Below are 13427 nucleotides of genomic sequence, written 5' to 3'. Positions count from 1 at the left end.
CCGCAACGCACAGCCCCCCAGCCCGTGTTGGAAGCGTCTGCTGAAACGACAACAAGACTGGACGCCTGTTCTAGAGACACCCAGGCCTGTAGGAACGAGGGGTCTCTCCAAGGGCTGAGGGCGCGGCGTCACAGCGCAGTAACAGAGACTCGGTGTGCGCGCGCGTGCCATGCGCGTCTGGGGACTCGATCGTGAAGCCAGTGCTGAAGTGGTCTCATATAGAATAATCCGAGCGGCATGAAGCGGCTGCGGATGCCATATGCCCCAGGAGCCTCTGAAATAGTTTCAGTGGGACCACTATTTTACTGTCGAGCTCTCTCAGACAGTACAGCATCAGCTGAGCGCGCTCTCCGGAGAGGCGCGCTGCCATGGTGACCGAGTCCAGCTCCAGCCCGAGAGAAGAGATCCTCTGCACGGTGGCGAGTTTGCTCTTTTCTCGGTTGACCTGAAACCCCCACAGGTGGAAGTGCCAGAGCACTTTGTCTCTGTGCATAATCAACTCTGTGCATAATCAAAAGAGAGGGCAAATTCAGCCAGTCGTAAAGAAATTGAGTATGCAGATGCCCGCGAGCCGAAGGGGCGCTGAGGCACCCTCCGCGGGCTTGGTGAGGACCCGCGGAGACAGAGAGAGCCCGAAGGGGAGGGCTTTGTATTGCCAAGCTCGACCTTCAAACGCAAACCGCAGAAACTGTCGGTGGCGAGGAAGAGTGGAGACATGGAAATACGCGTCCATCAGGTCTAATGCTGCAGACCAACCCAGAGGACGAACGCACCGGAGGATGCGCTTCTGCGTGAGCATTCTGAACGGCAGCTTGTGCAGGCAGCGGTTCAAAACGCGCAGATCTAGGATTGGCCGTGACCCACCGCTCTTTTTGGGCACGATGAAGTGTGGGCTGTAAAACCCGCTCTCCATCTCGGCTGGAGGGAGCGGCTCGATTGCATCCTTCGCCAGGAGGACAGCAATCTCCTCTCGCAAGACAGGGGCGGACAGGGGGCTGACCCTGGTGAATACACACCCGTGACTTGGGGGGCCGTTTCGCGAACTGAATCGCATAGCCGAGTCTGATTGTGCGTATGAGCCACCGCGAAGAGCTGGCCCGCGCTAACCAGGCAGGCAGAGCTCTCGCTAATGGACTCATCGCTACAATCGCTGACGTACCAGCAGTGGGGCAGCGCGGAGTGGGTGTGCTGATCCGGGAAGCTCGCGGGTCCCACGGAAAAGCTGGAGGTGAGATATTTGCTCTCACTCCAAACCCGAGCTCCGGAGGGGAGGCTCGAGGGGTGGGAGAAAGGAGACCGTCCTCCCAGCGCTCGTGAGCCACTGGCGAAACGCACCGAATCTGCAAGCTAGAAAGCATAGCGTCCCAGACTGGCAGATTTCGGGCTGTCACATCTGGGGAAGTGAAAAGTGCCCTTTCATAATGTTTTCATGGCAGTAAAAAGTGCCGTTGGAAATGGGGCCCCGCCCTCCAGCGGGGAAAGAGCAAGTTCCCTCTTCTCCAGATGGCCTGTCCCAGGGGCGCTTCGCGGTCCGTTGCCGGACTTAGCGGCGTTCTGGGCAGGGGGGCTGCCTGCTTCCGAGGTGCCCGACGCGCTCGCTTCGCCTGAGGCGTGTGCGGGGGCGGAGCAGCTCTCGTAGGCGGGCGCCTTCGGCGAGGAGCAGGTATGAATGGCACGGCGGGCGGAGCGGGCTACGGACCGCCGATAAGACATCACCCACCAACTGCTCTCTCACCGCCTTGAATTCCTGGGTGAATTCACAGACAGTGTCGTCGAACCTGGCTGGGGATATGGGGAAGTCAAGAAAGCGGACTTTGTCGACTTTGCGCATATCAGCCAGGGGTGGCGCTCCTGGACCACTAATGTGGACATCGTCCTCCCCAACGCACACGCAGCGGACTCAGTAGTCCGAAGAGCTAAGTCGGCGGCGGTGCGAAGCTCGTAAGCCTGGGTTGGACCCACCCTCGTGCAGCTCGGCCAGCGCCTGCGCTTGGTAGCGCTGGTAGGTGGCTATCGCATGCAAGGCGGAAGCAGCCTGGCCCGCAGCTATGTAAGCTCTAGCTCCGAGGGAGGTAGATAACTTACAGGCTTTGGATGGGAGACGAGGCGAACCCGCCAAGAAGAGGCGCCGCGCGGATTTACCGCCATCGCGCACTCAACCTGAGGAATCGCCACATACCCCCTGGCTGTTTCACCGTCAAAAGTGGTTAGGGTGGAGGAACACGCAGCACGAGCAGAAAAAAGTGCTTTACAAGACCGCGTGAGCCTACTGTGCACCTCCGGGAAGAAGGGAACGCCCCTCTAGTCGGTCCGGCCGCGGAGCTGGGGGATAAACCATCTCCAACCCACGGCCGAAGCAGCCCGGGAAAGCACGGCTAACATGTCCGTTTCAGGATCCGTAGTGACAGCGCTCACCAGCCCGAAGGGGGCGAGCGGGTCTGGATCATCGGACAATGAAAGCCCACCCTCCGATGCCGCGGTGGACATCTGGTCTCCGGTGTCATCGGGCGTAAGGGCTACCATCTGTTAGACGGATCGCTTCCCCCGCCCGAAGCTTGGATGGAGCGCTTAGAGGAGCGGGAGGTCCGCGGGCCCGTGGGCGACGGATTATCTCTCGCTGAAACCCTCAGATCTGCCCGAGTGCCCGCTGCAGAGCAGGGGACAACTGGGGTGGTTCGCCCTTTTGCAAAGGCTAACCGCGATCTTGCGCAACAGTCATGGCATCGCAATGACGACATGAACTGCCCGCGAGCAGCGCATTAACATGCTGGACCCCCAGACATGTAACACAGTGCCCGCGCCCATCATCCGAGGACAGGAAACCACCGCATCCAGAAACGCACAGTCGGAGCGCCGTCCTGATAAGGACGTGCTGCACGACTGTGTTGCTCTTTCTGTGAAGTTTGCAACTTTATACGCACCGCTCTGGAGGACCGGACCCAAAGAACGCCAGGCAAGGGAGAAACCCAGCTCGACCGTCTGCCACTGCGTGTACACACTCTGGACCGGGAGAATGCTCTCGTTCGCTCAGAATCGCTGGTCACAGCAGGAGGAACCCTCATCGACTCGATCAGAAAGTCTCTGAAGCGAAAAGGATGGCGTCTGCTGGCGCCAGGTGAGCTTATATACTCAGTTGATTGCTTATGCCGCTCACCTGCGCAGGCTTGCGCTGCCAATTCATTCTTAATTGGCCCGTTCAATACTCTTTCAGACGAGTAGCTTCTGAACCGAACCTCCCAATGCGTGGATTTTACAATCAAATCCACTTATAGTGCTGAAGTTCCCCCCGAAGGGGAACCAAAATGTACCTTCATCAAAGATACAAATGTTTTACTAGTTGTTTTGTATTATTGCATTATAGAACTTAATAATTATTGTTTATGAGTTTCTTTAAACATCTGCTTTTAAATGATGATTCATGTTTTAATATGCAAATTATTCATAAATCACTTTCCCTTTCCAATAATATTTATTTCCATAGATATTGTAACAAAGAAGGAGTTGTCCAACACTTAGAAATAAAGGTACAGGAGCTGTCACTGGGGCAGTACCTTTTCAAAAGATACATATTAGGACCCAAATGTACCTAAAAAGTACCTCTGAAGTACCATTATGGACCTTTCAGGTGCAAATATGTACCGTTTGAAAAAGTACCGCCCCAGAGACAGCTCCTGTACCTTTATTTCTGAGAGTCTACCTTTTTATGAGAACAATTCTGTACCTTTATTTGAATTGTGCCATAAAAGGCACAGAACAGTATCATTAGAGGTCTTTTCTGTACCATATAAGGTACAACTTTTACAAAGGTACAAAACTGGCCTTTAAGGAACATTATTTGTACCACCGTGTACCTTTTTTTCTGAGAGTGTAGGCAAGTTTCATATATGTAAAGTGTAACAAGCAAAACATTTTTTTTTTGTAATACAGTTGGTATAGCCAGAGAGGCAATTTCAGATTAGGAAGGGAAGTGGAGACTAAATAGTTGAGTTTTTTATCGTTTCTTGAAGACAGCGAGTGACTCTGCCGTTCTGATGCAGTTAGGGAGTTCATTCCACCAACTGCATGGGCAGATTGAATGCGAGAGTTCCTGACTTTATGTCAGGGACTAATAACTCTAATACCCAAGTCCAATAGAGACCCTCCTTTCACAGAAAACTGGCGTCCAAACTTCTTATTGAATACTGACTATATAATTACTGCCCTAGTCTTAGCAAAAAAGGTTAAAGGCAGAAATAAACCAACCCAAGCTCATTCTGGAAACGTAGCCCCGCGGACGTTTCTGGAGACCGCAATTTACGTGGCCGAAGGTATGTAAGGCCGCGTTTTTTTCGAGCGAACGCTGCGGGGCGGTGTGGTGCCGCTCCGCCCCTCCTCTTCGCGCTCGGCGGCCGACGGCTTGCCTCCGAGTGGAGGGCTTTCCCGATGCAACCAGTTTGTCCGCTTAGCTCACAGCGTTGCGTCGGCGGAGCGGAGACCCCGGAGGAGGAGCCGGCCGCGGGGACGCCGACCAGGATCGAGTCCGGGGAACAGCGGTTCCGAAAATCAGGTAAGACGAAAAACGGAATCCGAAAAATAAGGGCGAGAACGTGGCGGGATCCGAAAACCTGATCGAAGTCGAAGACGAGGGCTTTTGCTTATTTTTTTTTTTCTGGACGGCTTTTGCGAACCGTCGCTCGGGTTTAGGGAAGGAGGAGGAGGAGGAGGAAGAGGAGGGCGGCCGAGTCGGCCGATCCGGCGGCTTTTCACGCAAGAACGGCGCGGGCGCGAACGGCGCGCGCTCCCGAGAGGCGCCCGAGACGCGAAAAAGCGCGCAAAGCGGCCTCTTGCGGATCCGCGAAAACAAAAACCGCTCGAATACGTACCTCCCGGTCCGCAGAAACATCCACGGGGCTACATTTCCACAATGAGCCCGGGTTGAAATAAACTTACATCAATAATAACCTGATAATAACAATTAGGTTAAATTAAAAAGGTTAATAAAAATAATAACCTGATTAAAACAAACACAGCATAATCCTCTTATTTCTGCCATTATCGTTATTTTTCTGTAACTCTCTTGTGCTGAAAAAATCAAGAAATAATATTTCATGAATTATTTTTAACATTTGCTGGGTTCTGCCTTCACCTTACCTTAAACTACATTTACATTTACATTTAGTCATTTAGCAGACGCTTTTATCCAAAGCGACTTACAAATGAGGACAAGGAAGCAATTTACACAACCAAGAGCAACAATGAATAAGTACTAAAGGCAAGTTTCAGGTCTGTAAAGTCTAAGAAGGGAAGTGTTAGTAGTTTTTTTTTTTTTTTTTTTTTTTTTTTTGTACAATTAGTGTGATATTCAAAGAGGCAATTGCAGCTTAGGAAGTGAAGTGGAGACTAAATAGTTGAGTTTTTAGTCGTTTCTTGAAAATAGCGAGTGACTCTGCTGTTCTGATGCAGTTAGGGAGTTCATTCCACCAACTGGGCAGATTGAGCGTGAGCGTTCGCGAAAGTGATTTTTTCCCTCTTTGGGATGGAACCACGAGGCGACGTTCATTCACAGAACGCAAGTTTCTGGAGGGCACATAGATCTGCAGAAGTGAGTGCAGATAAGAAGGTGCTAGGCCAGAAGTCACTTTGTAGGCAAACATCAGAGTTTTGAATTTGATGCGAGCAGCAACTGGCAGCCAGTGCAAACGGACTAGCAGCGGAGTGACATGTGCTCGTTTAGGTTCATTGAAGACAACTCGTGCTGCTGCATTCTGGAGCAGTTGAAGAGGCTTGATAGAGTTAGCTGGAAGCCCAGCTAGTAGAGAGTTGCAGTAATCCAGTTTGGAGAGAACAAGAGCTTGAACAAGGAGTTGAGCTGCATGTTCAGATAAGAAGGGTCGGATCTTTCTGATGTTATAGAGTGCAAATCTGCACGATCGAGCAGTTCTAGAAATGTGGTCAGAGAAGTTTAGTTGGTCATCAATCGTTACTCCAAGGCTTTTCACCATTTTGGATGCAGTAATGGTTGCCCCATCCATCTGGATTGAAAAGTTATGGTGTAGAGTCGGGTTGGCAGAAACTACAAGCATTTCCGTTTTTGCGAGGTTCAGCTGAAGATGATGATCTTTCATCCAGTGTGAAATATCCAACAGGCAGGCTGAGATACGAGCTGGAACCGAGGGATCATCAGGATGAAAAGAGAGATATAGCTGGGTGTCATCAGCATAGCAGTGGTAGGAGAATCCATGTCTCTGGATGACTGGTCCTAGAGATGATGTGTAGATGGAGAAGAGAAGTGGCCCAAGAACAGAGCCTTGAGGTACCCCAGTGTTTAGATGGTGTAGGTTGGACACCTCTCCCCTCCAAGACACCCTGAATGACCTGTCAGAGAGGTAAGATCTAAACCATTGTATAACAGTGCCCGCAACGCCCAGTGACTCAAGCGTAGATAGCAGGATCTGGTGGTTGACAGTGTCAAAAGCAGCTGACAAGTCCAGCAAAATGAGGACTGATGATTTAGAGTCTGCTTTAGCCAGTCTGAGATCCTCCACGACCGAGAGCAGGGCAGTCTCAGTTGAGTGGCCTTTCTTAAAGCCGGATTGCTTGTTGTCCATGAGATTGTTTTGAGTAAGAAAGTCCAGGACTTGATTGAACACTACTTTCTCCAGAATCTTGGCCATGAATGGAAGCAGGGATACTGGTCTGTAGTTTTCAAGTAGCGTATGGTCCAGGTTGGGTTTCTTTAGCAGTGGGGTTACCCTAGCCTGCTTAAATGTAGTGGGGAATAAACCAGAGTCAAGAGATGTGTTAATTATGTGAGTCAGTGTTGGTATGACTGCAGGAGAGATGGCTTGCAAGAGATGAGAGGGAATGGGATCGAGTGGACAGGTGGTTGCATGGCTAGATAGCACAAGTTTGGACACCTCAGACTCAGAGAGCTGAGAAAAAGAGGTGAGTGTGTGTGGTGTTGGTGTTGTATCTTGCGTGTTTGTTGTAGGTGCAGCAAATTGAGCACTGATTTTTGCAGTTTTGGTGCAGAAGAATGTAGCAAAGTCATCAGTAGTAAGTGTGGAGGATGCGGGTGGAGGAGGAGGATAGAGGAGGGAGGAAAATGTTTTAAAAAGTAGGCGAGGATTAGTGGCATTGTTGATTTTCAGACGGTAATACGTCTGCTTTGCAGAAGTAACCTCAGCTGAGAAAGAGGACAGAAGAGTTTGGTATGTTAAGAGCTGTGCAGGATTTTTAGTTTTCCGCCAAATTCTCTCTGCAGCCCGAAGTTTTGAGCGATGCTCACGGAGAGCATCCGAGAGCCAGGGTGCAGGAGGACTGGCACGGGCTGGCCTGGATGCAAGAGGACATAATCGGTCTAGACATGATGCTAGTGTGGAGCAGAGTGTATTAGTGGCACTGTTCGAATCAAGTGCAGTGAGTTTGCGAGATGGAGAAACTAAGTTTGAAACTTATTACAGTACAAAAATATTAACAAATGTAGACATTTTAGGTGCAGATTTTTATCCTTTATAACAGTTATAGTGTGACCTATATCTTTGCTTTGATCTTGTTAAAAGGTGTCATGCTTCTTCAGAACTGTGTTACATCCTCACACCAAAGATTTCATAATAACTCTGCTGCAGCTTCCCAGAAATCAGGCTTATTGTGATCATTATCAATATAGAGAGTCATGCTGCAGGGGGTTTACTGAGGTTGGGTGAAAACACAGGACTATTTCGCAAAAGAAGCTTTAATAATAATTCATATGTGAAATGAAACTTTTATTTAGCAAACTATTTGGTCGACAGCACTGGATCTTAAGCAAAGCTCTTCAGTATGAGGAGGTCTATCAAATGATATGAATGTTGTGTGTCTGTGTGAAATGTGGTGCAATACACACACTTACACACAGGATTTCATCCAGAATTCTGACAGACCTCTGTTTATGTGTCCAACAAACCCACAGGGTATCATTCAGTACTGTGATGTGCTCTGAAACCAGATTGACAATCGTCTAAACACCCCTTTAAGTTTAAGAACTTGTTAACCTGATTCAAGAGGAGTTTAACAACTGCAGTTTTAAGTGAGTTTGTGAAAGTCCTGGAGAGAAGTGAAGCATTTACCACTTTTAGAAGATCCATTTCTAAACAGGTAAACACCATTTTGAAGAACGATGCAGGGAGCTGTTACATTTTAGCGTGATCAAAACAGAACAAAAACAAAAAGGTGCGGATCCAAGTGCAGATATTTATTTACAGTGCAACAAACAAGGTGATCAAAATACAAGGTAACAAACAAACAACCAAACTAGAAACTAAAACAGAGACAAGGCTCAGAAACAATAACTCTACAAACTAGACTTTAGCAAAAAATACAAGAACAAGATCAAGAAACTCGGTAGCAAGACTTACTAGAACTGGGGACAAGAATGACAAGGAAGACAAAGTAGACAATCGACGCAATGACAAACTGTGGTGGAATGGTTGTATAAATAGTCCAGATAATCAACGGCAACACAAAATAGATGTGATGACAGGTCAGTGTAGGTGTTCCGGTGTGTGCGCGGGGCATGTATGAAAATGTAGTTCTTTTGCGGGGACGCTGTAGTGCCTACAAAGTTCTAGTGCACTACAGCGCCCTCAGGGGGTCACTGACGGATATGACAGGAGCGTGTCAAGACTGCAGCTTGATGCTTTCATAACTTGCATGATCTCTTCTAAGATTTTACCCTCAATTTCTATGAAATTGGATGAGCATAGCACAGTCCCATGGCCGATGAGGTGGTTGTTTGGTGGCTGCCTGCTTGCTGAATACATCTTGGAACATCAAGTATTCAGGTGGGACTTTCTGGAGGGAGTGGACCACTGGGCTCTCTATGCTGGTGGCAGCCACAGGGAGAGACAGAGACAAGGAAACTGGTGGTTTTACAGGTATGATGCAGTTCTCCATACACTTGTTACTCCAACACAGGACATTCCAGGATGATATCAACAATGGGTTCCTCCAGTACCAGAAAGCTGATCTCCTCTTTGTGGTAACAAATCTGAAGCGTTACCACGGGGAAGGGATATCTGATTTTCCCTCATCCAAGTAATGTAATGTAATGTGTATTTATATAGAGCATTTATTGTGTATGGCCATACAACCAAAGCGCTTCACAATCATGAAGGGGGGGTTCTCCACTCCACCACCAGTGTGCAGCATCCACTTGGATGATGTGACGGCAGCCACAGGACAACGGCGCCAGTGCTTCACCAGAGACCAGCTATTGGTGGAGTGGAGAGACAGTGATAGAGCCAATTCGGTGTATGGGGATGATTGGGAGGCCATGATCGTAGGGGCCGATAGAGGGACTTTGGCCAGGACACTGGGGTTACACCCCTACTCTTTACGAGAAGTGCCATGGGATTTTAATGACCACAGAGAGTCAGGACCTCGGTTTAACGTCTCATCCGAAAGACGGCAGGGAAATGGCCTTTCCTGGATGTTTTCAATGGAGTATTGGAGAAGGCAAGGCAGTTGCAGTTGTTCGAGTAACGGCTGGGAGATGAAGTTGCCAGATGATCCAGAGTCTAGGAGAGCTGAGACAGATCGAGAAAAGTCTGGAGTGACCAATATGGCAGGCGTAGGTGTTAGCTGAGACACTTCATCATGAACTTGAATGGTACTCACCACTGGACGAGGGAGAATTACGGGGCATTCCCTGATGAAATGGCCAGTGTTTCTGCAGTACAGTTCAGATTTGGAGAGGCGAGAGGAATCAACTTGCATGGGTTCTTGTACTGGAGGGCAGGCATCATTGGGATCTAGCTGGTGAGCTGTTTCAGAGGTGTGGCAGGCAGCTAGGTGTTGTTTAATATGGGTGGTACACTGCAGGATATTTTCCAGACCGATGGCAATCTATAATAATACCATTGCTAATCTGAGGTGAAGATTTCAGATATGCTCAAATAAGCACTGTTTCATTCCAACCACTAGCCGCCGCCAGAGTCCAGAATTGTAGGGTGTAATCGGAGATGGAGGAGTTATCCTGTCGAAAATTGAAGAGCTGGTCGGATGTTGAAAGAGCTTCAGTGGCCACATTGAAAACTTAAGAGAAGTGGTTTGTGAATAAGTGATAATTATGGCACTACTGGCGTTCCATATCGCGGCCCACAGACGTGCTCTGCCAGACCACAGAAATGAGAAAGGCTACCTTGGAGCGTTAGTGAGGATTTGGCCTGCATGCCTTTCAATATACAGGTTGGCTTGCAGTAGAAAACCGCTACACTCAGCTGCTTTACCAGAGTAACATTGTGGTAATGCCATGGGACTTACTGATACTGAGGCAGAGACAGTTGCTGGAGTTTGTAGTGCAGGGTTGAAGTGAAGCTTTGAGTGTGTTGACTAACTCTGTGGGGGCATCCGGTGGTGGGGGTGTCGTGTGTCTGCAATTCATCCCAATATTTGTCTTCGGTTGGTCCTACTGTCATGACACACTGAGGACTAGAAACACAAGGTGTCATTCAAAACAAGGATTTATTAAACAACGGCAATAATGGAAGCTTAACTGAGTTCTGAAGAATATCCTTCATGATACAGATTTCATGATAAATAATGTCGATTTGAGGGACAGAACAGCACCACTGCGCTGAAGATACCACCTCCTCCTGGTAACCAGGTGAAGACTTCAGATAGTGTGAGGAGATCCCTCAAAAGGATCAATGCATGAAAAGCTCTGGGTCCTGACACCATTTCAGGTCGCGTTCTGGGAGATCACTGATGTCGTCACAGACATTTTCAACATCTCTCTAATCCAGGGTGTCGCCCCCACCTGTTGCACACTCTGCATGCTCCTCTGACCATCAACGGTGTGTCTGTTGAGCACTTGAGCAGCACCAAGTTCCTGGCATGCACTTTTAGACTCTGACACAAGTTAACACAATTTAAACGTCTGCATTAGTCATTTTGTGAAACATTGGACTGCTGTATTGTTTACATTATTATCAGTTTTATTGCTTCACACACACAAGGAATTTGTTTTGGCTACAGAAGCTTCCAGTGTACATAAAGTGACAACACTAAATAAATATGAAAAAAAGATGATGAACATTAAACAGAGATGCAGTTAGTAATGTAACCTGGACGTTGAGTTGTCTGTACAGATTTGTTATAGATATACAGGTTATACAGTGCTGTGTACTCATGCGAATGTAGAAAGTATTGCATTGTATATTTATATAAGGTGCTGTGTACAAGAGCATATGAGGAAGTATTGCACATGTTTATTGCACAGTTGGGGGATATTCAACTGTTCATGATGTAGATGGCCTGAGGAGAGAAACTTTTCCTGTGTCTGGCTGTTTTTGAGCTTTGTGCTTTGAAGCGCCGACCAGACGTCAACAGTTGGAACAGGTAGTGTGCTGGGTGTGAGGTGTCCAGAGTGGTTTTGCGAGCCCTTTTACTCACTCTGGAAGAGTACAGTTATTGAAGTGTAGGAAGGGTAGTGCCAGTGATGCGTTCAGCAGTGCAGACTATTCGTTGTAGTTTACGGAGGTCTGTTTTGGCAGCTGAGCCGAACCAGACGGTGATTGAAGTGCAGAGGATGGATTGGATGACAGCTGAGAAGAACTGCACGAGCAGCTTCTGTGGCAGGTTAAACATCCTCAGCTGACGAAGGAAGTTCAGTCTCTGGTGGGCTTTCTTCAGAATAGAGTCTATGTGAATGTCCCACTTCAGATCCTGAGAGATGGTGGTGCCCAGGAACCTGAATGACTCTACTGCAGCCGCAGTGCTGTTCATGATGGTGAGTGGGGGGAGTGCAGGGGAGTTTCTCCTGAAGTCCACTATCATCTCCACTGTTTTGAACATGTTCAGCTCCAGGTTGTTGTATCTGCACCATAACGCCAGCCGCTCCACCTCCTGTCTGTATGCAGACTCATTACCGTTCTGGATGAGGCCGATAACAGTAGTGTCGTCCGCAAACTTCAAGAGCTTGGTGGAGGGGTCTTTTACAGTGCAGGCGTTGGTGTACAGGGATTATTATTATTAATATTGTTTATATTATTATTATTATTATTATGTTGTTATTATTATTAATATACTCTCTCTACAAACATTTGTTTCTGAGCACATGAAACTGTTAGGCCACAAGTGTTCATTCACTCATTTTCTTTTTGGCTTAGTCCCATTATTAATCTGGGGTCTCCACACCAAAACGAACCATCAACTTACCCAGCACATGTTTTTTACACAGTGGATGCCCTTCCAGCTGCAACCCATCCTTGGGAAACATCCATACGCATTCATCCACACTCATACACTACGGACAATTTGGCCTGTCTAATTCACCAATAGCACATGTGTTTAGACTGTGGGGGAAACTGGAGCACTCGAAGGAAACCTACGCGAACGCAGGGAGAACATGCATATTTTTCAAGGGGGTGTTTAGTGTTATTGACAGTGTTAAAGAGTTAGATCACCATGCAAACTTATTACAATGTATATCAAAAATCGTTTCTGTGATTGTGTTTCTGGTTTTTTTTTGCAAACATGGCTCTAGCATGGCATCATGAAGAGCAGAACTCCTTATATGACCATTGATAGCGGTGAGAGCTAGAGCAGTCTATTAGAGTCACCCAAGATGGCACCTGAAGGAGAACAGCGCCACAGAAGTCTGTTTTCGGTTGTAAAGTAAAGTTGACCATACTTATGTTCATCCATAATCTAACACTTGCATGTTTTAACACTTCAGATGATCGCCTGAGGGAGTTTTAATGCAACCGTTATTTATTGCAACACTTTTTAGATTTCCATGGTGACGCATCAGGTTGATAATGTGACATGCAGCAGCTCCATAATGCACTGCTGTGGAGAGATTAGAGCTGCTGTTCACATTTTACCAGATCCGGCACCTCATAACTAGTACTGTTTTGTGTCGACGCTGATACAGGCAAAAGATTTGTATGCAAGACAATTCATATAAACGACTCTTTAAAAAGAATAATAAAAATAGTTTCAGATGATACTTTAGTGAAAATACAATGAAAAATGAAGTATGAAATAATGTTTATCACCAATATATGTACGTCTAATGTATATCTAAATGATCTAGATATGTCTAGATGTGTTCCATGTGGACAGATCAGGTCTCATTTTAGACATCATTAAGACAGTTTCTGAACATAATAAACACTCACACTGCATCAGCTCAAACCCACATTCACCGACACATTCACAACAATCATTTAGAGAAGGGCTGATTGACAGGCCTTTATACATCAGAGACAGCTTCCTGAAAAACCAATCAGTCAATCAATCAATCAATCAATCAATCAATCAATCAAAGCAAATATTTGACCCTGAAAGACACTGAGAGTAAGAAACATTTGAACTATTTGACATTTGAAAGCACCAAAACAAACACGCCCACAACCAACAGACCACACCCCCTTTGGATTCTGTAGACAAATGCCTCGCTGCTG

The sequence above is a fragment of the Danio rerio genome, chromosome 3, assembly GCF_052040795.2.
Source record: "Danio rerio strain M-AB ecotype USA chromosome 3, GRCz13ab, whole genome shotgun sequence".
NCBI classification, from domain to species: Eukaryota; Metazoa; Chordata; class Actinopteri; order Cypriniformes; family Danionidae; genus Danio; species Danio rerio.
This window is presented reverse-complemented; position numbering follows the sequence as displayed.